The following is a 26,343-nucleotide window of genomic DNA, read 5'->3' on the forward strand; positions in this document are numbered from 1 at the left end:
TCTGGGACTCCATGTGAATATTTTTCATTATCTCAGTCAATCAATCAGTCATTAAAACTAGACTTCTGGGCTACACTACTGATATTTACCTGACACTATTTTATGGCTTCCAAGAAAGCTGCAATAAAAAGAGATGTAATATGGATTATAATAAATGGTCTCCTTTTTTGCTTTTGAGAATGTTATTATTTATATGTAGAGACTAAAATGGCTGAGATTATGGGATACTGTTAAAGCTTTCATCAGGGGAGTGCTGAGATGGGAAAAAAGAATTTAACAGAAGATAATTTTATTGCACAAATAGCAGATTTGGAAGCAATATAAGAACTGCAAAAAGTCTGATTTTGTTAAATTAGTCACCCTGAAGAAACTAGTTGAATTTAAAGTGGACATCAAGTTACTCTTATTTCTTTAAGCAGATTTTTTTTTAATCTAGTAATAAGCTAGGGAAACTCTTGGCAAGAATCGTGGCATTAGAACAGAAAAATAATTAAGTCAATTCCCCCAACTAAATATGGTTTGGGAATAGCTTCTTTACCAGAAGAAAAGGAGAATTTGATATATTGCAAGAAACTGTAAGGAGATATTCTTCTTGGAAAATATCCATATCACTAGGTTCTTCAAGAAGATAAAAACACAGGAGCACAATCCTTAACCTGGTTACCTGAGTGGCCCTGTAGAGTCCAGCAGAGAGTGTGGCATCCCTCCTTTGGGGCTTCTGTCTTCCCCTGAAGGGAGTGGGGGTGAAATGGTTCCAGGCTCGTCGGGGCCTGGTGGAGTTAAGCAGGCAAGGCAGGGAGAGCCGCAGGGAACAGCTCCAGCTGGGCAGCCATGTTGGGCGTGGCGGAAGCAGGAAGTGAGACCAGGGAGAGGGTGGAGCTTGTGGTAGCCTTTAAGCCACAATAAATGGCTCATGACGGTCTCTTAACCTGTGTGGGCTGTGAGGGAACCTTTTAGTCCAATTGGCAGGGGTGTGCTGGTTTTTCCCATCCTCGCCAGGATGGATGTAAGAATTTGGTGAATTTCGTTGATTTGCTGTGTCACAACTTTAAGGGAGGGCTAGCTGGATGGCCAAAGTGGAAGGGGGCACAGAAAGAACAAGGAGAGTAGGGTTAGGCTGCATCCAAGGCAGTACTGCAAGTTGCATGGGGTGGGGTCAGGGCCAGGAGTCTTTGCATTATCCCTCTTGGCAACCATATGGTCAGCTGGCCAAGCAGAGGGCATGGAAGACTGCAGCAGACCTCAACCGGGCAGTTGGGCTCTGCCGCAGGCCCCCTTCCAGACCAGTCAGCCCGGTCCATATTCCATAGCCAGATGGAGGCCCTGCCTCCAGCAAAGACAAGTTCTTAATATTGTTGGCTGACAAATTCTGCAGATTTCCTTTTTTCCACTTGGTTTTTTTTTTTATTATGCCAGTTAAATAAAGCAGATATATGTTTTACTTGGTTGATGATCAGATGAGGCCTGAGAATAAAATTTAACACCCAACATCTGTGATTCTTCAGTTGCCCAACTAATTAGATATTGCTTTCAATGAGACTTAGCCAAAGCTATCTTAATCTGGATTGTTGCTCTCATGTTTATGGACAAGTGGCAGATCCTCAAAATTGTAGCCATACAAACCTGTCAATTGTCAAGACAGAAAAGCTGTATATTTAGCCTTTCTGAAGGGAAGGAGCCTAATAAGGCCTCTGTGTGTCTCTGTGTGACCCCTTCTAATAACTTGTATGTTTCGTCCACTTCATGCCAAATTCACAGCACAGCACAGGGGACGGCTTCTTAAGGAACCTTGACAGAGGTATTTTTAATTTTATTTTTGGCCAATTCATTGTCTTGTCTCAAGATGGCAGCCACTCAGTGTGATAAAAATAAAATTTGTCCCCAAGGATCCTAGGGAACTCCACGCCCCCCCCCCCCCAATGATCCACTATCTTATTTCAAATATAGGCAACACTTCTTGGTAATCGATGTGCTGTTACTTGAATACTAACCAAATTCACAGAACATGGGAGAAGCTGAGAGGGTCTTGGGTAAGAGTTACCATCTTAAAAGAAGCAGCAAGGAGGCTCCAAACAGTTCTACTTAGAACTACTTGTTTTTCTGAAAAAGATGCAAATGTATATGTATTTCAGGTTAACGGAAACCCAAAGTGGCTCACACAATCACAAAACATTATCAAATACAAAAATAACACCCAGTAACAAAGATTAACACAGCAGAACCATTAAAGCAACTCAAATAAATAAAATCCAGCAAGAATTAACAAACGTTTGCCAGATTAAAAACAGCTCAGGTGACATGCGGGAAGGTCTGGGCAAACAAAAAAAGCATTGCTTATCAATGAAAAACAACAGGTTTGATGGCAATCCAGCCTCCCTTGGGAAGATATTCCAGATGGCCGGTGACACAACTAAAAAGGTCTGCTCTCTGGCCACCACTTGCCAAATTTCAGGTGATAGAAGGACTTGAAAGAGGGCCTCTGACGGTCATAACATTCATGCAAGCTCATGTGGGTGAAGGAAGGTCTTAGAAATTTGAGAAATCTAGCATATACATGTTAGAAGCATGAAATACAAATATTAACTGCGATGAGCAGCCTTAACCATTATTAATATCCTAGAAGTGGAAATATTTTGAGAAATCAAATGACAAATATATTCAGGAATATCAGTGGGCACGGTCATATAAGCACCTAATAAAGCATATGCAAAATGGAACACTCTTATATGTGGATAACCCTCTTATGTCAAACATTTGTCAGACACTGCTGCTGTGTTTCCATGTATTACTGCAGAGGCTCACATCCAACAACCTTCAAATGAGGTTTCGCTTTTAATGTTACATTATTGGATTATGGAAATGATTCCAAACCCTGATAACTATACCACTAATCATCCATCTTGTGTTATCCAGATGCCGTTTCCTTGTAAACAAGTTTAATACCCTGTCTGCAGGTTGTAACAGGTAAGAAATTGCATTCCTTGCAGGTTGTAACAGGTAAGAAGTTTCAACCTGCTAACCCCTGCTAACTTGGCTAAACCCTGCTAACTTGGCAAAGAGGCATCTTTTAATGTGGTGATTCTCTTTATTTAGCAGGGGGAGAGTAACTGGCTCTATCCACCCCCAGCACAACACCTCCAGTGACTGTTGCTGGTGTCTGTCTTGTGTGGGGTTTTTTTAGAATGTAAGCCCTTTGGGGACAGGGAGCCATCTTATTTATTTATTTGTTATTTCTCTGTGTAAACTGCCCTGAGCCATTTTTGGAAGGGTGGTATAGAAATCGAAGAAATAAATAAATAAAATAAATAATAAACATGTCCAAATGAAACTGCTTATCCATGGAATGCCTAACCACTGTAAGCTGCAATGACACTCCACTGTATACTTGTGCACGATTCATAGGATGATTCTATATGTAATAAAGACAATTAGCAAGAGTCTGAGCTCTTTCTCATGATCGGTGAGAAGGGGCTTGAGGGAAAGTGGGAATGAAGGCTGCTAGCACTTACCTCACCACAGACAATCCCTCTTCTCTTGCTAAGTGGGTGGATCGCTTGCCCAGACGACTGCCGGATGCACCCAGCAGCATGGAGGTTTGGGGGCTGAGAAGCGTTGCAAGTGTGCAGGGCATTGTGGGGATTCCCTGATGCTGGGCTGGTACCCCAGAGTCTCCCTGCCTTGGCTGCAAGTAGCCGGGGCTGGCAGACAACCAAAAAAATGAGGTTAAGAGAGCACTTAATGTTCTCTCTTTTGAAGGAGGGCTCCTCAGGCAGGTTTGCCGCAATGGCTGCAGTAACCCCTTGCCTCTCGTTGCTTCTCACGAGCAGCTATGAGTGGACGTGGCTGCCTTAGCCCTCTGAGAACAGAAGCTCATGAGAACAGCCTTCTTATGAAGTCTTCTTTCTTAAGCAATGTTTACCACATGACAGGTCAATAGGAAATCCAAATTTTGCCCCAGCCACAAACTCACTAGGCGGCTTTGGGCAAGCTACTGTTCACCCTCAGTCTTAGCCCCTGCCCTCCCATCTTCACAATGGAAATCACAACCCTACGCTTCCTTATAGGACTGCTGATTTAAGAATTACTGAGATAAGCTCTTTTGCAGAGAAATGGAACACATGGGGTGAGAATGGATCTGCCTTTGCCACTTTTGACCTCCACACAGTGAGGAGTATCTCTTTGTGAACAGATCCACTGTGCATCAGGGGTAGACAGTCATCACGAAGGGACACAACACATGGGGTTTGGAAGTGGGGATAGTGGACAAAAACCTGCTTCCCAACCATGCATTTAGTATCTCCTGACCAAATGAAGAGGGCTATTATATATGTAAAGTGCTTTAAATAATTGAATTATGAAATATAAACGTGAAGCAGTATTGTGTTTTTTAAAGTGTGTATTTATCTCCAAAGATGGGACTCTTACTGAGAAGGGGGTGGGGGTGGGGGAATACCGATGTCTGTACCATTGATGGTTCTGCTCAGTGAAAGGAAGATTGGCCAGAATGGCCAAGTATTTTCTCAAAGGGGGGAAATCTAAAAGGTTAAACAGACAAAACAGTCTTAGCATTAACACCGGGATGTCTGCCAGCCCTATTACTTCTCTGTTAACGGACTTCAGGTAGACATTTCTTCCCTGACTTCCTGTTTTATGAATGTGTGATGCACTGCTGTTTAAGATTGAACTCCATTGCATATTGATCTCCGAGTAACACGTTATGACTTTCCATTCTGCTGACATGGTAGCTGGCCCATCAGAACTGTAGATACAACTTAGATTACAAACCCCCACTAAGAAAATTTGAAATGCACAGTAATAAAGCTGAAAAGCTCTTCTTTTTAGATTTGTGATGTCAAAGCGTCTAACTCCACAGTGTTGCTAATTTGTCTTCTACTTGGCTGCATCTCTTCAAAATGCTTTCACATTTCCCAGGATAAAAAGCAAGGCAGTATTCCAATGCAACATTAATCGATACCACTGAAATGAAATGTATTGTAAAACTTACTGGACTGAGAATTGAGATGTGCTTTCCTAGTGACTAACGTGTTTACATTAGGAGATAAAGATTTTTGCTATTTTCAAGAGAAAGGAGAGAGCTGGTCTTGTGGTAGCAAGAATGACTTGTCCCCTTAGCTAAGCAGGGTCTACCCTGGTTGCATATGAATGGGAGACTAGAAGTATGAGCACTATAAGATATTGCCCTCAGGGGATGGAGCTGCTCTGGGAAGAGTAGACGGTTCCAAGTTCCCTCCCTGGCATCTCCAAGACAGGGCTGAGAGAGATTCCTGCCTGCAACCTTGGAGAAGCCGCTGCCAATCTGTGTAGAGAATACTAAGCTAGATGACCAATGGTCTGACTCAGTATATGGCAGCTTGCTATGTTTCTATGTTCCAAGAGTCTAAGTACCAGATGGTATGAAGTACAAAGGGCACATTGCTAAATGGTTTGTGTGCTGTATAAACACTTAAATGGCAATTTGGATCCTTATTTAAAACATATTTGTTACAGTGAATGTCTAAAATTTGGTGAAACTCATGTGATGCTGACAATCTGAAATGCCTCCATTAGTTCCTACTTTTCAGAAACAGGCCTGGCAATTGCATTGAGATGATGCAAATTGACAATTGCATTGAGATGATGCAAATCTCAGTGGTATCCTTCTGTAGGTTTGACTCGGTAACATGCCTAGATGACAGACCATGTGGGATACTATATCTAAGCTCTGAGTTCCTTGGAGGAGAAGCATAAATAGCCCACCTCGTATGTGGTAGTCCTGGTAGTTGTATCCAGGCAACAATAACAACACTGTACATGACTTGCCTTGGCAGCTCACAAGTTGTGTAGGTCTGTTCTCTGCATTTATAATGGAGATGAAGATATGTTTATCTTGCACGTTGTAGTATCAAACTTATTTAGTAGTCAACATCCTAATATACGCAGTGTATATTCATCAAAGGAAGAATATGATATTTATGAGCAAAGGAAGCATGAGATCATCAGGAGGGGTTCATCTTCAGGTGCCACCAGTTCATCTGGTTGTGACCTGGGATTGGACCTTCTCAGTTGTCACCCCTGGGTTGTAGAATGCACTCTCTGTGGATATAAGAGGATTATATTCCTTGGAGGTCTAAAGGAGAGCCTTAAAGACCTATCTTTTTAGTGCAGCTTTTAATGATATCTAGTTTTAATTATAATTTTAATCTGGTTTAAATGCTTTTTAAATATTAATTATTGTTCTCTGTGTTTTTGATTTTAATGTAAACCTCCATGAACCACTTTAGGAAGGGCGATATATAAATTTAATAATAATGGTGCCCTTGGTGCAGTACCAAAAGAACTTGAACACCATCTCGACACCTTGGGCATCAATAAAATTAAAACACATCAACTACAGAAGGCCGTACTACTAGGGACAGCACAAATACTATGAAGATATCTTCTTCTTTAGTTATCCTAGACCACTGGAAATGGCCCGATAATTAAAGTACCAAATCCAGTAATAATAATAATAATTATTATTATTCCAATAATGGTCAATAATGAGAAACTACTAAACACCAATGAAACAAAGCAGGCCTACAAGAAAGAACAAGTCAAGAACCGAGCAGAAAATTGGAAAAATAAGCCACTGCATGGTCAATATTTGCACAATATAAGTGGAAAATCAGACATCACCAAGACCTGGCAATGGCTTAAGAATGGCAACGTGAAGAAAGAAACAGAGGGTTTAATACTGGCTGCAAAGAACAGGCACTAAGAACAAATGCAATGAGAGCAAAAGTTGAAAAATCAACAACAAACAGCAAGTGCCGCCTTTGTAAAGAAGCAGACGAAACTGAGGACCACCTAATCAGCTGTTGTAAAAAGATCGCACAGACAGACTACAAACAAAGGAATGACAAGGTAGCAGGGATGATACACTGGAACATCTGCAAAACATACAAGCTACCTGTGGCCAAAAACTGGTGGGACCCTAAAATTGAAAAAGTTGCAAAAGATGCAAAAATATTATGGGACTTGCGACTACAAACAGACAAACATCTGCCACACAATACACCAGATATAACTGTAGTCGAGAAGAAAGAAAAACAAGTCGAAATAATGGACATAGCAATACCAGGGGATAGCAGAATAGAAGAAAAAGAAACAGAAAAAATAACAAAATACAAAGATCTACAAACTGAAAGGCTGTGGCAGAAAAAGACCAAAATAATCGCAGTGGTAATTGGCAACCTAGGTGCAATTCCAAAACAACTTGAAGAGCACCTCAACACCATAGGGGCCACAAAAATCACCATCAGCCAATTACAAAAAGCAACTTTACTCGGAACAGCCTATATTCTGTTATGATATCTGTAACAGAAGCAACAACATTGACAATAAAATTCAGCCATCCCAGGTCCTTGGGAAGGGCTCAATGTCCGGATAAAACAAACCAGTCAATAAACAAACCTGTCTGACTGTGTAAATAATAATAATGATGATGATAATGATAATAATCCCCCAGTGAGGCACTACCTTGGCGTGGTTGTGGGGCTTGCGTGCTCTGAGGAAGGTAAGAGCTATGCCAGAGTCCAACCATACTGGACAGGTCTCACCAGAGGAGCCTGACGAAGAATGCCTCTTCCATCAACAATATGGTGAGACGTAACTTTAATAAATCTATACCGGATCGGTCGTTGCCCGGGTCAACAAGGACCACGCCAGATGCTGGAGTCCCTGGACATCTGGTGGCAAGTGGGCTTACAGGACTCAGGATCTTCAGTTGAGCAACCAGGGCTGGAGACTGCAAGGTTACTGGAAGAAACGTCGCGTAACCGGAAAAAATATATGAAAAATGCCAACAAGGAAATAATGATCTGCTATTACAAGTCTAGTCCAACTAGAAGAGGTTATTTAAAAAGAATGTACCAAATTTGGAAAGAGAAGCATCCAGATACAGAAATAACAGAACAAAGACTAGCAGACCAGAGAAGATTCATAATAAGAAATAAAGTATTCACAGGAGTTGAGCTGGAAGAACTGCAAAGAGCAACGCAGGCTCAAGATATGGAAGAAGAATTACCACCAACTGAAGAAGTTGCTCAGGCGCAGGTGGAGGAGGTGTTGGAAATAAAGGATGCCACTGTTGCTGAACTGTTTCAAAATCAAAACCAGGCAACCTCCCCTTTGCCTTCACCTCAAAAACCCGAATGCCATTTAACAGAAAAGCAACAGGAACTAAAGCAAAAAATAACTGAGCACATGAACCAAACAACCACCAGGGTTCGACTTCCAGCTCTAAAAACAGTTGCCAAAAAACAGCTCACTCAGGCATTAAAAGATGTCAATGCTGCACTTGCAGAAATAACAACCAATAATTTGCAAGAAACAAACCAACTGATGTACAGTGCAGCAACAATAACAACACAAGAGCTCGGATATAAGATCAGTGGACCTGTCAAAAAAGAAAGCAGTACATCACCTAAATGGAAGATTAGATTAGAAAATAAAATCGCCAGGCTTAGATCAGATGCTAGTAAATTGAAAGATATGAAAGACAAGAAGCTGAAGAATGAAAACACCAAACAGTATCTGATCCAAAAATACCACCTAGATTCAAGGAAAATTAGAGAAGTCCTGGAAATAATAAAGCAGCAAATAACAGCAGTGTCAAAGAAGATTAGCAGATACGAAGCCAGAATTACACAACACAGGCAGACTCTCCAATTCCAGTCGAATCAGAGACGTTTCTACCAAAGCACAGAAGGAGAAACTGCAAGAAACGTAGAAACACCAAATGAAGAAACAGCGCAAGCCCCACAACCATGCCAAGGTAGTGCCTCACTGGGGGATGATGATGATTGATGATGATGATGATGATGATTTTAATACACCACCATTGGTTGTTGACCCAAACCTCATTGCTCCTGTAAAGCTTCTGTTAGGCACAATTGACCCTGTGTGCCAACTACAAATACCACATTTCAGTGGAACATAGGAAAATGGAAGCTGCCTTTTACTGAGTCAGACCATTGATCCATCTAGATAGTGAGTCATGGAAGCTAATTTATTTACGCTAGTAGCCATTAGCCATTACGTCTGTTGAAAACCATCTTTAGCACCTGATCCACACTCCTCAGCTATGTAAACTTTGTTTTGTCTGTTCCAAGCTCACCCACGCTCCAAATGTATCAACCTTTTGGTAAACTGGAGGTTCAGAGCACAGTAGATGACACCTGTGACTGCCCAAAGGATATCCCTAGGCTATGCTAGGCTTTGCTTCATGTGATCTGAGGCCTCGCAGACCCAGAAGTGGAGGCAATATACTCCAGTCAGCTTTTGGGTAGAGTGCAAATGATTTATTCTGTTCCCTACCACAGTTGATCAGAGTGGAACCAAATGATTCTGTTTATCCTAGCTGAAACCCACAACAACATATACATATTGGATACAATTTGCTTTGGATCTTGCCCTATATATATCCCCATATGTTCTTGAAACTAAACTTGTTTATTTTTCCATTGAAATAAAGCACATTTACAGCCAAGAAGCACATTCAGCATGTGGTATTCTCTATCAGATAGTCTAGCAAAATTCATTCCACTAGAATCTATGAAATATGTTTTGATATGCCTAATATAGTCAATAATACAGTAAATGATTTCTCCATGTGGCATGCCAAACACACAGGACAAACAATAATTAAACACAACAAAACATCTGATGAGGTTTCTGTCTTGGATATAGGTTCAAGAGAGGCTTTCAATTCAAACCATCTGCACCTCCCCCCTTTTTAATGCCTACCCAGCTATAGCTAGCTACATCCAGCTATATCTAATGTTTTACCAGCTTAAATAATAACAATAATAAATGTCTTCTGTCCAAGCTGTATTGAAATAAATGGAACTTGTATGACAGCCAGCACAAGTGTCCTCTTGCATAACATACAGAGATTTTATTTTCATCGCTGCTTAAACAGGAAATGATCCTGGACTATAGAAGCAACCACAATGGGTTTCCGCTTTAAATGAATCAGTGAGCTGCATCTAGACTACTCCTGCCCTTCTATATGTTGCCTATCACAGCAATGTTTCTCAAGTCCCCTCTTCTTTCTGCTGCCCCCAGTATTTGTTCTGGAGGGTCCCCCAGCCCTCAGTGACATATTTCTTTTGGGGAGCAACAGAGGGAAGGGGGCTTCAGCAAAAAGAGCTGCATGCAGGCAACATTCCAATGTGAGTGCAGCATTAGTCTGGATGTTGCTCAGTGTACGCAATTGTGCCAAATAGCTAATCACACATATAATAACCAAATAATGACCAGTGGAATTCAAGAATATACTCTTTTCTAGAGAAATATAAAATACTAGCTGGGCTGGGCATGGAGCATCTGAGCCTCTAGTTCGCCTACTGCTGCTTTCTCCCTCCACCTTCTGCCACTGCTTTTTTGCCCGCCCACTTGCCACCTTCTCCCCTCCCCCCCCCCACACTGGCTGTCTTCTTCACCTGCCTGCCGTCCATCTTCTTCCCGCACCACCTTCATCTTCTTCTCTTCCTCCTGCCCGCCTGTCCGCCGTTGTCATCTTCTTTGGCTGGCCACCCACCAGCCTCCATTTGCCACCTTTTTCTTTGCCTGCTGGCTGGCCAGCCTCCAACACCATTTTCTTCCCTGTCCCTGTCACTATCCAGGCAGCTGCTCATGAACTCTCGTGAGAGCTGCCACACATGGGATTAGCGACAGGTATGCCATAGAGAAATATATATAAAGAAGATTCCTAAAGATCTGAAATACCTTTGCGCCTAGTTAGTGATGTGCAAGCTGGCAATGAGAACTGTTCAGTTTGAATCCAGACGGGATTCAAATTGACCCAGCCCTGTCCAGGCTCATTCAAACTGGGTCTGATTCGGTCCAGCCATCGAACCAGGCCGAACCAGCTCATGGGCCAGCTTGGCAGGGGCGTAACTATAATAGGGCAAGGGGAGACAGTTGTCTGGGGGCCTACTGCCTTGGAGGGCCCCCCCCCGAGGCAAGTCACATGACTGACTCCCCCAGCCACACACCCGCCCAGGCTTCCTTCAGTTGTATTCATCCTCCGAAACTGATGTGAGTGTTAAGACCTGGAGCTATCAGAACAGCATGTCTTTCTCTAGTACTATTAAATGACTTGCATCGTCCACATTTTACAAAACCTTAAAAAAAGTAATTTAGGATGATGTTCTATTGTGGCACATAGGTTATATATAGGTGTTATATATAAAAATTTTACTATGCTTTTTGTTACCACTATTCAGCCTCATTTAAGATTTCTTTACTTCATGAGCTGAGCTTCAGTGAGTGGGTGCATTTTAAAATCTTGTCTCTGGGCCCACGCCAACCTTGCTACACCCCTGCGGTTTGGGTGTGTATACTTGTAAAGGGGAATCTGGCAAGGATTCCCTGTTACAAGTAAAGGGCATTGCCTTTCTCTAGAGTAAATGTGGAGTGGGATGAGAAAAAAATAGTTTTTACCTTTAAAATACAGGTGCTGGGGGTGTCAGAGGCATCAGAAGTGGCAGCAGTAGCTCCTCCAACCCCCTTGTTGGCCTCCCCAATGACAGTCTAGGCTGGCTGCGGTGTGACAGCCCACATGCGTGGAGGCTATTTTTGTGACCTCCATGCATGCGCACAGGCCATTTGCACCACCAAACGAGGCTGGCTCAATGTCGAGCCCAATTCAAAGTGAACCAGCTCACACATCCCTACTCCTAGTGCCCCTAATAACCCTGTATTGCATTCACATCCCCATTTGTACTTGACGTGCCATTACGTTCAGTGACACCCGATGAGCATCATGCTGTCTTTCTGCCTCCTTATCAGCCTCTGCACAGTGTTAGCACCTGTGACTGTGCATAGTATTGATATTCAAGCTCAAAGGTTTAGGGTGTCTGAAGGTAATACCATTCTAGAGCTAGTCAGCATATTACTTATACTGGCGTTCACCAAATACTGTTAATGTTGCTAGAGCCCTAGAGGGGAAAGACACTTTCCTGCTGTGCTGTGAACCCATCTGGATTGATTGATTGATTATTTTTCTGTGTAAACCACTTTGAGAGCATTTGTTGAGAAGGGATATATAAATATTGGTAATAGTAGTAGTTTTGAGCCCGCAAATACAGCTGCTCTTTAGAGCAAAAAACAAAAAACAAAAACGAGCCTGATGCACCATTAGGCAGGCAGAGCTTCTAGGTGATGGGATGAACCACTAATCCTGCTGATATCCAGGATGCATGTCACTGACTGGGCCTTTAGAAATCAGAGGGGAGGATAAGGTACATATTTAGCACCTCTACTGGATGCAGCTGCAGCCAGTTATCACAGTGAGTGGCTTCCCCCATGCCCCTTGCATTTACATAAGAGGGCGCATATGGGCCTTTGTTATTTAATTACTCCTAGATTTCAGCTATTAAGTAGAGTTAAAATCCGCAAACTCCAACAATACCCCTTTGATGTGTCCAGCCGCCTTGAGTGTCAGCTGTCTCTGTAGCCAGGGTTGCTGCTAGCAGGAATCTCTTTTTGAGATGCAGTTTTCTCCCTGCTAGCACCTTCAAGCAGAAGCTCCTCATTAACTGAAGGAGAAATGGCAGTATCTCCTTCTATGTACACAAAACTGCCATGCAAAATATATTTGCTCTGACAGCACCAATAAATCCATTTCACTGCTGCAACTAATTGATTTTAGCTCATTAGGAGTGCTTTTGCCCTAATTTGATAAGAACGTGTGAAAGTATCTCTCCCACCACCACCAGCAGGCTTGATATGGCATTAGGCAAAAGGTGTTAATTAGGCAGAGTGCTTCTGTCATATTGAGTGTTTGCCTCCCTTCCCCCACCATCCACCATGGCAAAAAAAGTGGGCGTGAGATAGCTGTGCATGGTGATTTGATGCCCTTTGTCAGATTACTTTTCTTTGTTCGGCAAAAGAAGAGTGCAACGTACATGCAGCAATCCTTATCTTGTACTGATATCTAGGAACCTAGGAAGCTGCCATATACTAAGTCAGACCATTGGTCTATCTAGCTCAGGATTGTCTACACAGACTGGCAGTGATTTCTCCAAGGTTTCAGGCAGGAATCTCTCTCAGCCCTATCTTGATGCCAGGGAGGGAACTTGAAACTTTCTGTTCTTCCCAAAGCAGCTCCATCCCCTGAACAGAATATCTTACAGTGCTCACATGTGGTCTCCCATTTATATGCAACCAGAGAGAACCCTGCTTAGCCAAGGGGACAGGTCATGCTTGCTACCACAAGACCAGCTTTCCTCCAAGAAGAGGAATATGGGTTTGTTGCTGCTTGCCTTGGATGAATATATGAACCTGCCTTATCCTGTGTTAGGCCCTTGGTTTATCTAGCTCAAGACTGACTACTTGGACAGGCAGTGGCTCCCAATGGGCAAGAGTTTTCCCCATCGCTTGCTACCTGATTCTTTTACCCAGAGGCGTAACTATAGGGGGGGTGGGGGGGCACGTGACCCGGGTGCCATCTTTTCTGGTCATGTGGGGGGCGCCGCCATGACAATTTAAAAAAAAAAATTTAAATTTTTTTGTTAATACAAATGTTTCCTGCTCAGTGCAGCAGTGCTGCAGCAGTCAAGGGAGCGCATCGGCACCCCCTCCCCCACGAGCGGTCCCTTCCGCGCCGCCTGCGCCCCCCCCCCATTGCTTTGCTGGTGCCTGGCGGCCAGTCAGTGGCCTGGCTTGGCGGCGGGCGCTTGTGAGGAAAAACCTAAGTATAATGTAGTATGTTGGGGGGGCAGGGGGGGCGCCATTTCAGTGCTTGCCCCGGGCGCCGTTTTCCCTAGTTACGCCTCTGCTTTTACCTGGAGGTACCAAGGCCTTCTTTCTTGGTGATAACTGACTTGAGATTTTTAAAAAGGAAATGGAGATACAGTACTGTAGTTTGTAGTAATGATTTGTGTATGGGATTGCATCGTCTTTAATGTTATGGTGTCCCAATGAAAGAGACAGTTCTTTGGTAGAGAACCTGCTTTGCATGCAGAATGTCCCAGGTTCAGTCCCTGGCATGGAGATTCAGTCCCAAGGGCTGGGGATGGATGGTATCTATGCCCATTTAATGAAGAAAGCAGTGGTGGCTGGTGAGAGTGGCTCTGGGGGGTGGGTGGGGGTGGCGAGAGGTACCTTTAAGAAGTGATCCCTGGTGGTACTGCCAGTACTGGCAGCACCTGCAAGCTGCTGTGAGCAGTGGAGGCTGTTATGGCTCCAGCACTCATCTGCCTATGCACATGCATGCAGGCCATTTGCTTGGTAGCAATGCCATGCTGACTACACAAATGGCCTCTGAGCAAGCGGAATCCAGGTGAGTGCCAGAGTAGCCACCACTGCTCACAGCGGCTTGCTGGGGATCACTTTTTAAAGGTACCTCTTGCTGCCCGCCCTCCAGCACCACCCTCACTGGCCACCATTGGTAGAAAGGTCATAGAGGAGCACTTGGAGTGAGGGCCAGCATCATAGGTGGACCAAGCTGAACATGAGCCTGAAGGCCCACACCCACACAAGTCCACCTGGAAGCTGGTCAACCCCTTCATGGTGGAGGAATGGAAAATCACGTATATAAAGATAAGGAAATGGGTGTTCTGTCTGTGATGATGCATTAATTAGATTTATAGCTTTAAAATTAATACTGGGTTTAAAATATTTTTAATGTTTTAAGTGATTTCAATTGATAAGTGATTTGATGTTTTAAATTATTTTAATTTTAAACTGCCCAGAGACATAAGTTTTGAGCAGTACAGAAATATTTTAAATAAATAATAGATACACGTAAGCAATCATACATGTTGCAGACAATTCAGTGTACCATGTTTGTCATCTGAACAGGTCTTCTATCACAAGGGAAGGAGTAGCTAGAGAAATTCCTGAATACTAATACTGAGTTACTCAGTATGGATTAGGGGTATGTGAGCTGGCTCAAATGGAGCCAGGCTCGAGTTTGAGTTGGCTCGAATCGAAGGGTTCATGTCAAACCGAACTGGGCCCCGTTTGGTCCTAATTTGTGCCAAACTAGGCCTGGGTCAGTTTGCGCCAGCTTGGAACTTACTAGTAAAGGAGAATTATGTAAGGATGCCCCTTTAACAGTAAAGGGGTGAGAAGGAGGCTTTGCTAAAACTAGTTGGGATAGGAGGGGAGTATATTTTTACTTTAAAAGCACCATCTGTGGTGGATGTACCTGCAGTGGATGTTGTGGGGGTGGCAGAGGGGTTGGGTGGGGCTGGTGGAGGCTGCTCCCCCTACCCCCACCAGAGCAGGCAGGGTCAGTTTGGGCCCAATTCAGTCCCAGTTCAGTTCTGATTCAGGCCTCTGCACATACATGGAGGTCAATAAAATGGTCTCCATGCATACGCAGAGGCCTGAACTGGGCCTGAACTGGCCCTACCTACTCTGGCAGGTATGCAGGAAGACACCTCGGTCACCCCGCCCACTCCAGCGGCCACCACAACCATCACTGCAGCCATGGCCAGCAGCAGGACTTTTAAGGTAAAAAATTACCCCCCTCCTGCCCCAACTAGTTTTACCGAAGCCCCTGCTCCCGCCTTCCGCTTTACCAGTAGAGCTTCAAGCCTACTCAAAATGGGCTTGATTTGAATTGAACCAGGCCTGGTTTGAGTGTACAAAAAAACCCAAACAGGACCTGGTTCAGCTTGAATCTGGTTCAATTTGAGCCAAACCAGGTTTTCCGGTTTTGTGCACACCTCTAGTCTGGATGTCAGCCAATATTCTTTAGGAATGCTTTGTACACAGTGGTAGGGATGTGCACAAAACCGGTTTGGTTTGGTTCGAATTCAAACTGAGTTTGAACCAGGAGGGGAAGGTTCGATTTGGGTTTTGCTCAAACCCCACCCCCAGTTCGGTTTGAATTAGAACCACTTTGAACTGGTTCAAACTGATTCAAACTGGTTTGAACCTCCAAAAGTGGATGGGGTGGTAGCTGGCACCCATGGGTACCTACCACCCAAACCCCAAAGCAATTGGACACTCGTATGATTTTTTAAAAATGAATTTTTGAAATTTATTTTTATTTTTCCCATAGGGTATAATGGGACTTGAACAGCCCATTATTCCCTATTGTGGAGCTCCCATGGGTGCCAACAACCACCAAAACCCCGAAGCAATCGGACACTCCTACGATTTTTTATGAATATTTGAAATATTTTTAATTATTTTCCTCATAGGCTATAATGGGACCTGAACCAGCCCATTATCCACTATTGTGGAGCACCTAGGGGCACAAAGGTGGGGTAGGTAGTAGGCACCCAGGGGTTCCTACCACCCACAAAATCCCAAGGCAATTGTACACTTCTCCGATTATTGGTGAATTTTTAAAATATTTTTGAATTGAGGTTAATGAGGATTGCAGCAAATGTATAGCTTCACATCGGGGGGAAAGGGGTGGCCTAGTGCAGAGTGTAATGGGTGGTAGTTCCCAAGGGGGGCAAGGAAGCTATAGGAATTATTTGAAAGGAATTGGGCAAAAGGCTGATTTTTAAGTGATTTTTGAAGTTTACGCGTCTTTAAGGTTTTTCTCCATAAAGAAGCATGGAGGTGTCAGCAAATGTATAGCTTCTCATCGGGGGCAAAGGGGTGGCCTAGAGCAGAGTGTGGTGGGTGGTAGTGCCCAAGGAGAACAAGGAAGCTACCAGAATTATTTGAAAGGAAATGGGCAAAGGGCTGGTTTTAAAGTGATTTTTGTGTCCTTAAGGTTAGCAAATGAGAGTGGATTCATGGTTTGTCATTGAAAATCTCATATGCTACCAGAGAATCTACACTCAGAACACCTCAGAAACAACAAAACCCAGTACCCCATGGGTTAGCAACCCATGGGGGTGGTTGGCACCCTCTGTGCACTACACCACCACTCGCTTTGGGCCACCCCGGCACCCCCCAAGTATCTTTAAGGTTTATCCATAGGGAGGAATGAAGGTTTCAGCAGCCCCTTAATTGCAGCCCCTTAAGAGCAAGGCGGGGGGAAGAGAGCAGAACCATGGGTCCATTGGACCCATGGTTCCATGTTACATCTGAAAGCAGCCAGTGTCATGCATGCTGATTCAGTGCCCTTGAAATATGGAAGCTACACATATGGAAGACAATGCCCATACCTATAGGAGCTCATCTAAACAGTAGAGCAACGTCTACGAAGATCAGACAAAGTCCAAAACAGGCTGTCATTCAAAAACAAAACAAACACCATGTTATTTGGAACCTCTTCACTGACGAAGATGAACTTTACCCTTATTTCTGGCTTAGTGTTACAGCAACTGGGGAAACTGCCATCTGAACACAATGTAAGCAGGAGAAATGGAAAATTGCTTCTACATGTTTCATAGGTCACCAGTCTCCAAATTACTCCAGAACATTCGGAAAACCACAGTTAAAGTAAAACTTGAAAGTTCAAGTCTTTGAAAAAAGAAACTCACTTGAGAGGTTGTCTTAGGTCAGCTCAGGAAGCTGTCACACTAAATTAGCCCAATATGTCTCTGAAAGTTACATTCACAGTCCATGTAACATCGGGCAAGAGACTTAACTTTACTTCAAGTTAATGGTGGATTTTTGTTGTTGTTGTTCTTAGATGTCTGAAGTCAAGTGGATTTATTATAAAGCTAAAAAGTGCAAGAAAGGAATATTGACTAAGGACTCAGTCTAAACAAATATTTAGCAAAAATATATATTTGACTAGTAGGTGAAGGCTGTCATTGACTGGGCAAAGTCATTTTGCGTAGGTAACACTGCTCGGAAAGTTCAAGAAATGAAATCCTGGTGGCCCTCTAATATAGTGGAGGTAACATTTGCAAAAACCACAACACTGGCATGCTTGGCCAAACTCAAAAAATGGGGTTAGGTTCCTTAGCTTAGGTTCCTTAGCTTACCACTCGCAGCGAGAGTGGATGGAGCAGCCTGTATGGGGAGAGTGGATATTTAAATTTTAAACCTCCCCAGGCATCAGGTAAGAAGTAGGGGGAGGTTTCGTGAGTTTTTTTAATGCTAATGTACAGACTTGAATCTGCCACCTTGGTTCTGAAAACATTAGCAGTTTCTAGCAAGCCCCCTTATCTGAAATGTGGGTTTCCTCCTGATTTTCCAAATTTACTTAGCATCACTGAAAAAGCCCAGGGCTGATTTCAGAGTTGCTTCATGCCATTTGGGAACAGGCAGCGGTTTTGAGGTTACCTTATGATAACCGAAGGCAGGAAAACCTCCTGGACCCTGTTCCAGAATGCATATGGGGGAGTGTGTGGATGGCAGGCTCTGTTCTCTGCCATATGAGTTACACTGGCTGCCAATAGGTTTCCCGGGCAAAATAAAAAGTGCTAGTCATAACTTATAAAGCCCTAAATGGCTTAGGCCCTGCGTATCTAAGAGAACGTCTTCTTCATTATGAGCCCCACCGCCCATTGAGGTCGTCCGGAGAGATCCGTCTCCAATTGCTGCCAGCTCGGCTGGTGGCCCTACGGGGATGGGCTTTCTTGGTTGCTGCCCCGAGACTGTAGAATGTGCTCCCTACTGAGATACGATCCTCCCCATCTCTGACAATTTTTAGAAAGCATTTGAAAACCCACCTCTTCACCCAAGATTTTTCAGTTCTTTAACATTTTAAGGTTTTAATTTGTGGGTGATTTTTAAATTGTTTTAAGGTTTGTATATATTTTAATTTGTTTTATACTATTGTTAACCACCCAGAGATGAAAGTTTGGTGTGGTGTACAAATTTGATCAATCAATAAATAAATAATGAATAAATAAAACGTGCATTTCATTCTGTAACCTGCCAGTGTCTGTACAAGCCTACCTGTCCATGTGATCGAGGAACTTTTGCTTTGCATGCTGTTATGTACAGAGCCATATTGTAGGAATGGAATGTGTTGACAGCAGGGGCGGAGTCTGGTGCTACCTCCACCCCACACATGTACATTGAACATGCAGAACCATGAGCCACATATTTGAAAGGAGCTATTGATGCTCAGATTTCTATATGGAGTAGGCATAAGGACATAAGAAGAGCCTGGCGGGATCAGGCCCAAGGTTGATCCTTTTGTCTATCATAAATTTGTTGCCAATCAGTTTCCTGGGTAACCCCTGGATCTAATGTTGTGAGAGATAGAGAAAAATGTCCTTATATCCACTCTCCCTTAACCATGCATACTTTTATAAGTTATCATGCTTTCCCTTAGATGCTTTTTGTTTCTAAACTAAAAATCCCCAAATGTTGTAACCTCTTATCTCATAAGGAGGTAGGGGAGTGCGTTTCATTACGGATAAAAAAGTTTTGTGCCGAAAACAGGCCATTTTGGCTGTTTTGTAGCCAATTAAAAACACCCAATGCTTAAAACAGAAAATTTTGTAGCTGAAACAAAATGTCCCTGTTTCGGATACAAAATGTTTTGTTTTCGGCTGTTTCGGATTCCATTTTGCAATTGCGAAAAGACTTCCTCCTTCAATCTCTATTTTGAGTTTTGACATCTGTTTGAATTTCCAGCCCTTCCAGCCTGCAGATTGGCCAGCAAAAGCATGGGCTGATCTGCTGGCAATTGCCTCCTTATTCCTTATAAGGAAATTTAAGGGTAAAATTTACACTCATTGGCTAGTGGGGCAGTGTGCACACTGCGTGGGGCAGTGTGCATTTCATTGTTGTTGTTCCACACTGTTGTGTCTAGATCAATTGCATTTCGGGAGGGGGGGGCGGATGTGGATATGCATGACCTTTGGAAATCTGCCTGGTTCTTTGCAAAGCTCTGCTGTTGTTGATGATGTGTGATGTTGATGTTATTTAGGGTGGATTCAGGGCAGAAAGGGGGCTCTGGGGGAAGAAGAGTGGGTCAACTGGTAGTGCCCCAATGGGTGTCTGTTGCCACCCAGATTCCACAGGAATTGGGGAAAGAGCTGATTTTTAAAGAATTTCTGAAGTTGACATGTCTTTGGGGCAGATCCAGGGCAGACAGGGGGCATGCGGGGCAAAACAGTGGGTTGGGTGGCAGTGCCCCAAGAAGTGCCTGCCACAACCCAGATTCCAAAGGAATGGGGCAAAGGGCTGATTTCTTAGGAATTGTTGAAGTTTACGGGTCTTTAAGGTTTCCCCCCATAGAGAATAATGGAAGTTTCAGCAGACCCATAACTCCACCTGGGGGCACTTGGGTGGCTGGGAGCAAGTGATGGTGTAGTGCACATAGTTGCCAACCACCCCATGGGTTGCTAACCCATGGGGTGCTGGGCTCTGTTGTTTCTGAGGTGTTGTGAGTGTAGATTATCTGGTAGCATATGAGATTTTCAACGACAAACCATGAATCCACTTTCACATGCTACCAGAGAATCTACACTCAAAATACCTCAGAAACAACAAAACCCAGTACCACCCATGGGGGTGGTGGGCACCCTGTGTGCTCTACACCACTACTTGCTCTGGGCCACCCTGGTGCCCCCCAGGTGCAGTTATAGGGCTGCTGAAACCTCCACCATTCTCTTTGGGGAAAAACCTTAAAGACACACAAACCCTATTAAATCTTTAAAAATCAGCCCTCTGCCCAATTCCTTTGAAATAATTCTGGCAGCTTCCTTGCCCCCACTGTGCACTACCACCCACCCTACCCTGCTCTGGGCCACCCCCTTTCTCCCTGATGTGAAGCTATACTTTTGCTGAAACCTCCATTATTCCCTATGGGAAAAATCTTAAACTTTAAAAATTCACCAAAAACCAGCCCTTTGCCCAATTCCTCTGAAATTCGGGTGGTAGCTTCCACCCATTGGACACTAATACCCCCACCCACTGGTTTTGCCCTGGGGCCATTTTTAAAAATCCAAAACATTTCGGATTGGGATTTTGCAATTTCGAACAAAGAACAAAACTGGAGTGTTTCAGATTGGCTGATTTCAAACAAAGAACAAAATGGGGGTGTTTCGGATTCAGGCCAAAAACAAAACAGAAAAGCAAAACAAAATGCACAACCCTATAAGGAGGTGCACTAGCCCCTTAATAATTTTGGTTCTGTACCTATTCCAGTTCATTTTGAGATATTGGGACCAGAATTGTACACAGTATTCCAAAGGTGACTGCACCATAGATTTGTATGATTCGGGGATTCATAACCATTGTGTACCTTTGGACCTGCAGATCCTCAAGTATTGCTCATGGAGATTAGCTCCATTTATAGAATATATTCTCACAAGACTCCAGTAAAAATTAGTTGTAAAATCCAGTAAATGTTTCCTGGTTATAAATAACAAAGCAGTGATATCTGCAGCACAGAAAGGGTAACTGGAAAGGAATATAAACACGGTCATGCTCATGCCAGAATCAGTGAACACAAAAACACAGCTGCACCTAAGAAAAACTAGTTGAACCTAATATGGATGAACAGTGGAATAATATCCTCGCAAATAGTGTTTATAGTTTCTGGAGCCAAAGATATCCCTGTTCAAGGGAATTTTGTAAACATTCTCATTATTCTCTAAAAATGAATTGGAAAGCAAAGAACAGATTGATAGGGTTGATTTCATTGATATCGATGGCAAGGTTCCCAGTAAATCCAAGGGAGTCATGATTGTGTTACTTACAATGTTGGTTACTGTATCTGAGACATTTTCTGGCTTAATAGTGTTAGTGTGTCTTGCTGAAAATTCATCAGGTTCTTTTCTGCTGGCAGGTTGTCATAGAGAATAACGCTGATGGAACCTGATCTGAATTGCACTTGGACCACTGCAGTTCATTGAGTGAAGTGATTCTACTGATTGGCATTGAAAGCATCATCTGGTCTTTCACCTCCAGTGTGCAGGATAAGCACAACATTCTGTAAGAACACGAAGCATTTCAAATACCGTATTTTACGGACTATAAGACTCTATGGACTATAAGACACACCTTAATTTTAATCCAGTTTTTCAGAGTTTTAACATATTAAAATGTTAAGTCCTCTTTCAATTGCTCCTACTCCACTCCTTGTTTTCTCCTTAACCTTGCTTCTGACCCTATTTTTTTTAAAAAAACCTCTTTTGTTTTCGAGCTTTCTTTCTCCTCTCGCCTCCATCTCCCCTCCAAGCCCTCCCACCGCACCCCACTCTGTCCTTTTCCCTCCTTCTGCCATCGAGCAGAGCAGAGTGCCTTGTTTGCAGGGCCTTAGGCCCAGAACAGAGAAAGCGAGGGCGCAAACGGCGAAAGCGGACTGCTCCGTTGTGAGTGCGGCCGCTGCCAAGCATGCCTCAGCTGCGCCCAGGACCACTGCGTCCCCCCCGGGTGAAGGGCCATCCACAGCGACGCTCCCCACTGTGGGAGTGGGCGCCTCGAAGAAAGGTCGCCACGGCGCATGCGGGCGCGCACAGCGACGGCTGCCATTTTGACTCGGCCTTCAAGGCCGACGCGGACCAGGCGAGGGCCCAGCGGCAGCGCAGGAGGGCCCAGGTGCTGGAAGCTTTTGCGGCAGCATGATCCTCAGAGGCCACCAGCTCGTTGGGGGAGGAGGAGGAGTCCATGGCCCTAGCGGCGGAGGGTGAGCTGGAGCGGCAGTCCCCAGGCGGCACGGGGTTAATAGAGGGTCACCCCCAACCCCCTCCTTTAGCATCGGTACAGGCTTTGCTGGGAGATAGCTCCCCCCCCCCGAACCTGTTGGGCAGGCTTACAAGTATAAGACGCAGTTACGAGTATAAGACGCACCTGAATTTTGGCGGATATTTTTCGAGGAAGAAAGTGCATCTTATAGTCCGTAAAATACGGTAGGACATTTTCAGCAGAACAATGGCTTCCAGGATTCTGCTTGTTGAAATTTAAGTTCTTTGAAGACCAAATAACTCAGTTGCCTTACATGTTGCATTTCGTTAGTTGCATTTCCCCCCTTACTCAAAATTGCATCATGCATAGATTGCACCAAGCCTTTTCCCAGCCTCTATAAGGTTTTTTTGGGGGGTGTGGGGTGTGGGGTAGTATGAAATACTGTTATTCTTTGTGACAAAGGGTTCCGTGCTATTCCATGAATACTGGGCAGAAACAGAAAGGTTTCCACTTTTGAAAACCCTAAAGGGTCTATAGCATTGCAGATAAATTGCAGATAAATTACTCTCAAAAGCAAAGTTGCAGATATTAGCTTAAATGTCCAACAGTGTTATGTTGGCATTGCAGAATGGTTCGTGGCTCTGCAGAATCACCCATGCTGCCTCAAGGTCATGGGTAAATTAATTAAAAATAAGTTTGGAACTCTGCTGGCCCTGCTGCACAGCCTGCCGCACTGGCCCCAAGTGCCTCTCCAAAAAGGCACTGTGTGTTCTGTGGGCACACAGGTGGCGGTGGCCACATTGCCTGGAAGGGCAGGAGTCCATCCTTGGCCTGGTTTGAAGCTAGCCAGCTGGTTGGCCAGTGGAGTGTAACTGAGCAAGTCTTGGCAGGGCAGTCTGGCTCAATCTCTCTCTCTCTCTCTCTCTCTCTCTCTCTCTCTCTCTCTCTCTCTCTCTCTCCTTGTGTGTACTCTGGGGGTCCTGGGGCTGCTTCCTTCCTTCCTCCTGTGGCCCTGCTGTTTCCAGCCATGCAGGGCAGGCAGGCCTGGGAGTTTATTCCAGCAGCTGCCCTGAATCCGGGCTCCTTAGCTCCTCTTGCTGCAGCTCTGAGGAGGTTGGGGTGGCAGCAGCCAGGGATGTAGTCAGGGGAGAGGGGGCCTGTGTTCACCCCTCTCCCCAGTGGGTCCTCGGAATGAGGGCCATAATGAAGGAAATCCATTATTGGAGGGGTGGAGCTGAGGGAGTGGGCTTTAGGAACTGCTCCCCCGCCCCGGGTTCTTTGAACCCATCTGCTCAATTATAGCTACACCCCTGGTGGCAGCTGTGATGAGATGACAATGAAAAGGCTAGCTGACGGAAGGGCCTCTTCACGTTTCCAACAGTTTTCTCCAGCTTGGGAGAACAGAAGCTGCCATTGCTGCCAGCAGAGATCACCAAATAGAGTTGTTGTGAGCGAAAAGGAAAACAGGGAACAGAGCCACCCAGAACAGAGCCCTGGGGAGAATAGATCTTGCTGTGAGTAGAATACATGGAGGAGGGAACCAGCCTCTGTTTCATCAAGTAGAACAAAATCTAAAAATCACAGAATGGACAAAAAATTAACTGGGAAAAAAGGGAGTTTCAAAATGAAGGGAGTTGCTCCCCCTGCAGTCACCCTTGTATAACAACGCTGAGATAAGCAATTAAAAAGAAGAAAGGTTGGAAAGAAAAACCCAGCCATCTACCTCGCACACTCAGACACTCGCTCCCTCCCCACTGGCGCATAGGTGAAAGCACAAATAGGAAAGAGGAGGCAGGGTGCCCCACCTTCTCACTTAACCCTACTGGTCCAAAATGGGGTGGAAAGACAGGAAGGGGGAGTATGCTGTATGAACAATCCCAGCCTTTAAAAACCTCAAGGAACTGTCACCAATTCTAATAAAAAATCTGAAATGTGAACAACCCCAGCTTTAGTATGATTTTTGCTTGATTATGTTGATTCACGCTTAAATGTAATTATCTGCTCATGTATGACCTCTTCCCAAAGTAAGTCACTTTCTTCCGCAGTAAAGTTCACAGCCTGGAGAAGCTCCAGTTGGAGGCACTTCCAGCACTTCCATGGATCTGTCTGTCAAATATTGAACCGGGGAAGCTTGAGAGGAATTAAAAGATGAGACTTTTGAAACCAATGAGAAAAGATGGTGATGAGGGCTTTGAAACTTACTTCAAATGCAGACTCTCCCTCATAATGAGAGGCCATGGTTCACAGGCCTTGAGGATGTGGTGGCCTAGTTTATAACAATTTCTCCACAGAACACCTATTTTTTTTAAAAAAAAAAAATCTTTTACAGTATTAGTAAAAATTTCACCTTGAAAAGAGTGAAGAAGCCTTTATTATAAGTCTGAAGAAGCCTTTATTATTTTACAGGAAGTATAATAAATGCTAATTTGAGCTTCTCCATCTCCTTCTATTAGACATCCACAAGGGCACAATTGAATACAATTGGGCTTTATTATTCTGGGATAGGCTGTTCTAGCTTTGTACAGAAAGACAAAAGCAATGAGCAAATCCCTTTAGAAAGACAAGACTTAGTGAGTTTATATTATCCTGTCAAAGCATTTGAAGTGATCCCAACTTCTATCAAAAAGAAACAGAAAACACTTTTTTTTTTAAACAATGTAACCTTTCTTCCCCCATTCTAGACACTGATTATTCAGAAGAGGGGGGAAAGACTGCAATTATCCTACTATAACTTTCCTACTATTGTCTTGTTACAGATAAATCTAGAGAATTATAGAAGTGTAATAATCTGGCTAAAACCAAAAATTAGTTTAGCAGCTTCAGATACATCTTCAAAATATATTTGTGTACTTCTCCTTGATAGCTCTTGCCACTCTAGACATAAACCATTGCCACTGTAGACATAAACATCTGCTGTTTTATAATGATGTCTTACAAAATAACCATCAGCACAGGAGGGTTATTTTGCTATGGTCCCCTTTCTATCAGCACTCACAATGGTTTCCAAAAAGTCCCCCAAGGCTGGGGTGAGCCTTCCCATGGTTAGAAACAGTTCATCAGGGACTCCCCAGTGTGAACATGGAGCCCTTACTCTTCATGCATGGAGGGTAGTGGTCGTTGGATCCCAGCCTTTATAAAGGTGCAGACATTAGGGAATATATTTGAGCTATCTGGTACAGAAGTGGCATGAGTTTCTTCTTTTATTAATAAAATAGGACAACAAGAAGGACTTTCTGACAACAGCTTTCCAGATTCATTTCCTGATTCAAAAACTTGTTATCGTACAGAATGGACCTTTGTAAGCACCCAGTCCTTTAACCTTCTCTTGTTCTTGGTGGTCTCTCTTCCATCTCTCTTTATTTATTTTATTATTTTAGAATGATCTTTCAACTTGTGAATGCATATTTGTGATTTTTGCTGTTTTTCCTTTCTTTTTATATTTTGAGTATAATCTAAGTATACTCATCTCTTTGAGACGAAGTCAGTTCCAAACGTCTGTCATAGGCTATATGGATAACCACTAGGCCTGTGCAGTGGCAAAAAGAAAAGTCAGATCAAATCTGACACGATCTGATTCAACATTGGACTTTTGGAATTGGTATAATGCCCCCTCCCTTACGGTTGGGTAGTTGGATAGGTGACTCTCAGCAATGCATTTCTGATCTTGCAGAGAGCTTTTGGAGCAGAAGCAGCACTTGCAAGTGTTTCCCCTGCAGCACAACAGTGTCCACTCAAGAGAGCTGAGGGAGTTGTGTGAGGGCTCCCAGTGCAACCTCACACATACACTTCATTACTCAGGATGTCAGCCAGTGACTTCCTCTTCTCTGATAGGCTCCCACTGGC

General features: G+C 43.9%; 1 long non-coding RNA gene across 1 annotated transcript; it reads left to right on the forward strand.

Annotated features, from left to right (window-relative positions):
* The first annotated feature begins 939 nt into the window (after positions 1-939).
* On the forward strand, positions 940-21,876 carry LOC128339991 (uncharacterized). The gene is made up of 4 exons (XR_008313387.1): positions 940-1,006; positions 1,759-1,798; positions 2,914-2,964; positions 21,662-21,876. It is a non-coding gene; the product is annotated as an uncharacterized LOC128339991 (long non-coding RNA).
* Positions 21,877-26,343: the final 4,467 nt, after the last annotated feature.

The sequence above is a fragment of the Hemicordylus capensis genome, chromosome 1, assembly GCF_027244095.1.
Source record: "Hemicordylus capensis ecotype Gifberg chromosome 1, rHemCap1.1.pri, whole genome shotgun sequence".
NCBI classification, from domain to species: domain Eukaryota; kingdom Metazoa; phylum Chordata; class Lepidosauria; order Squamata; family Cordylidae; genus Hemicordylus; species Hemicordylus capensis.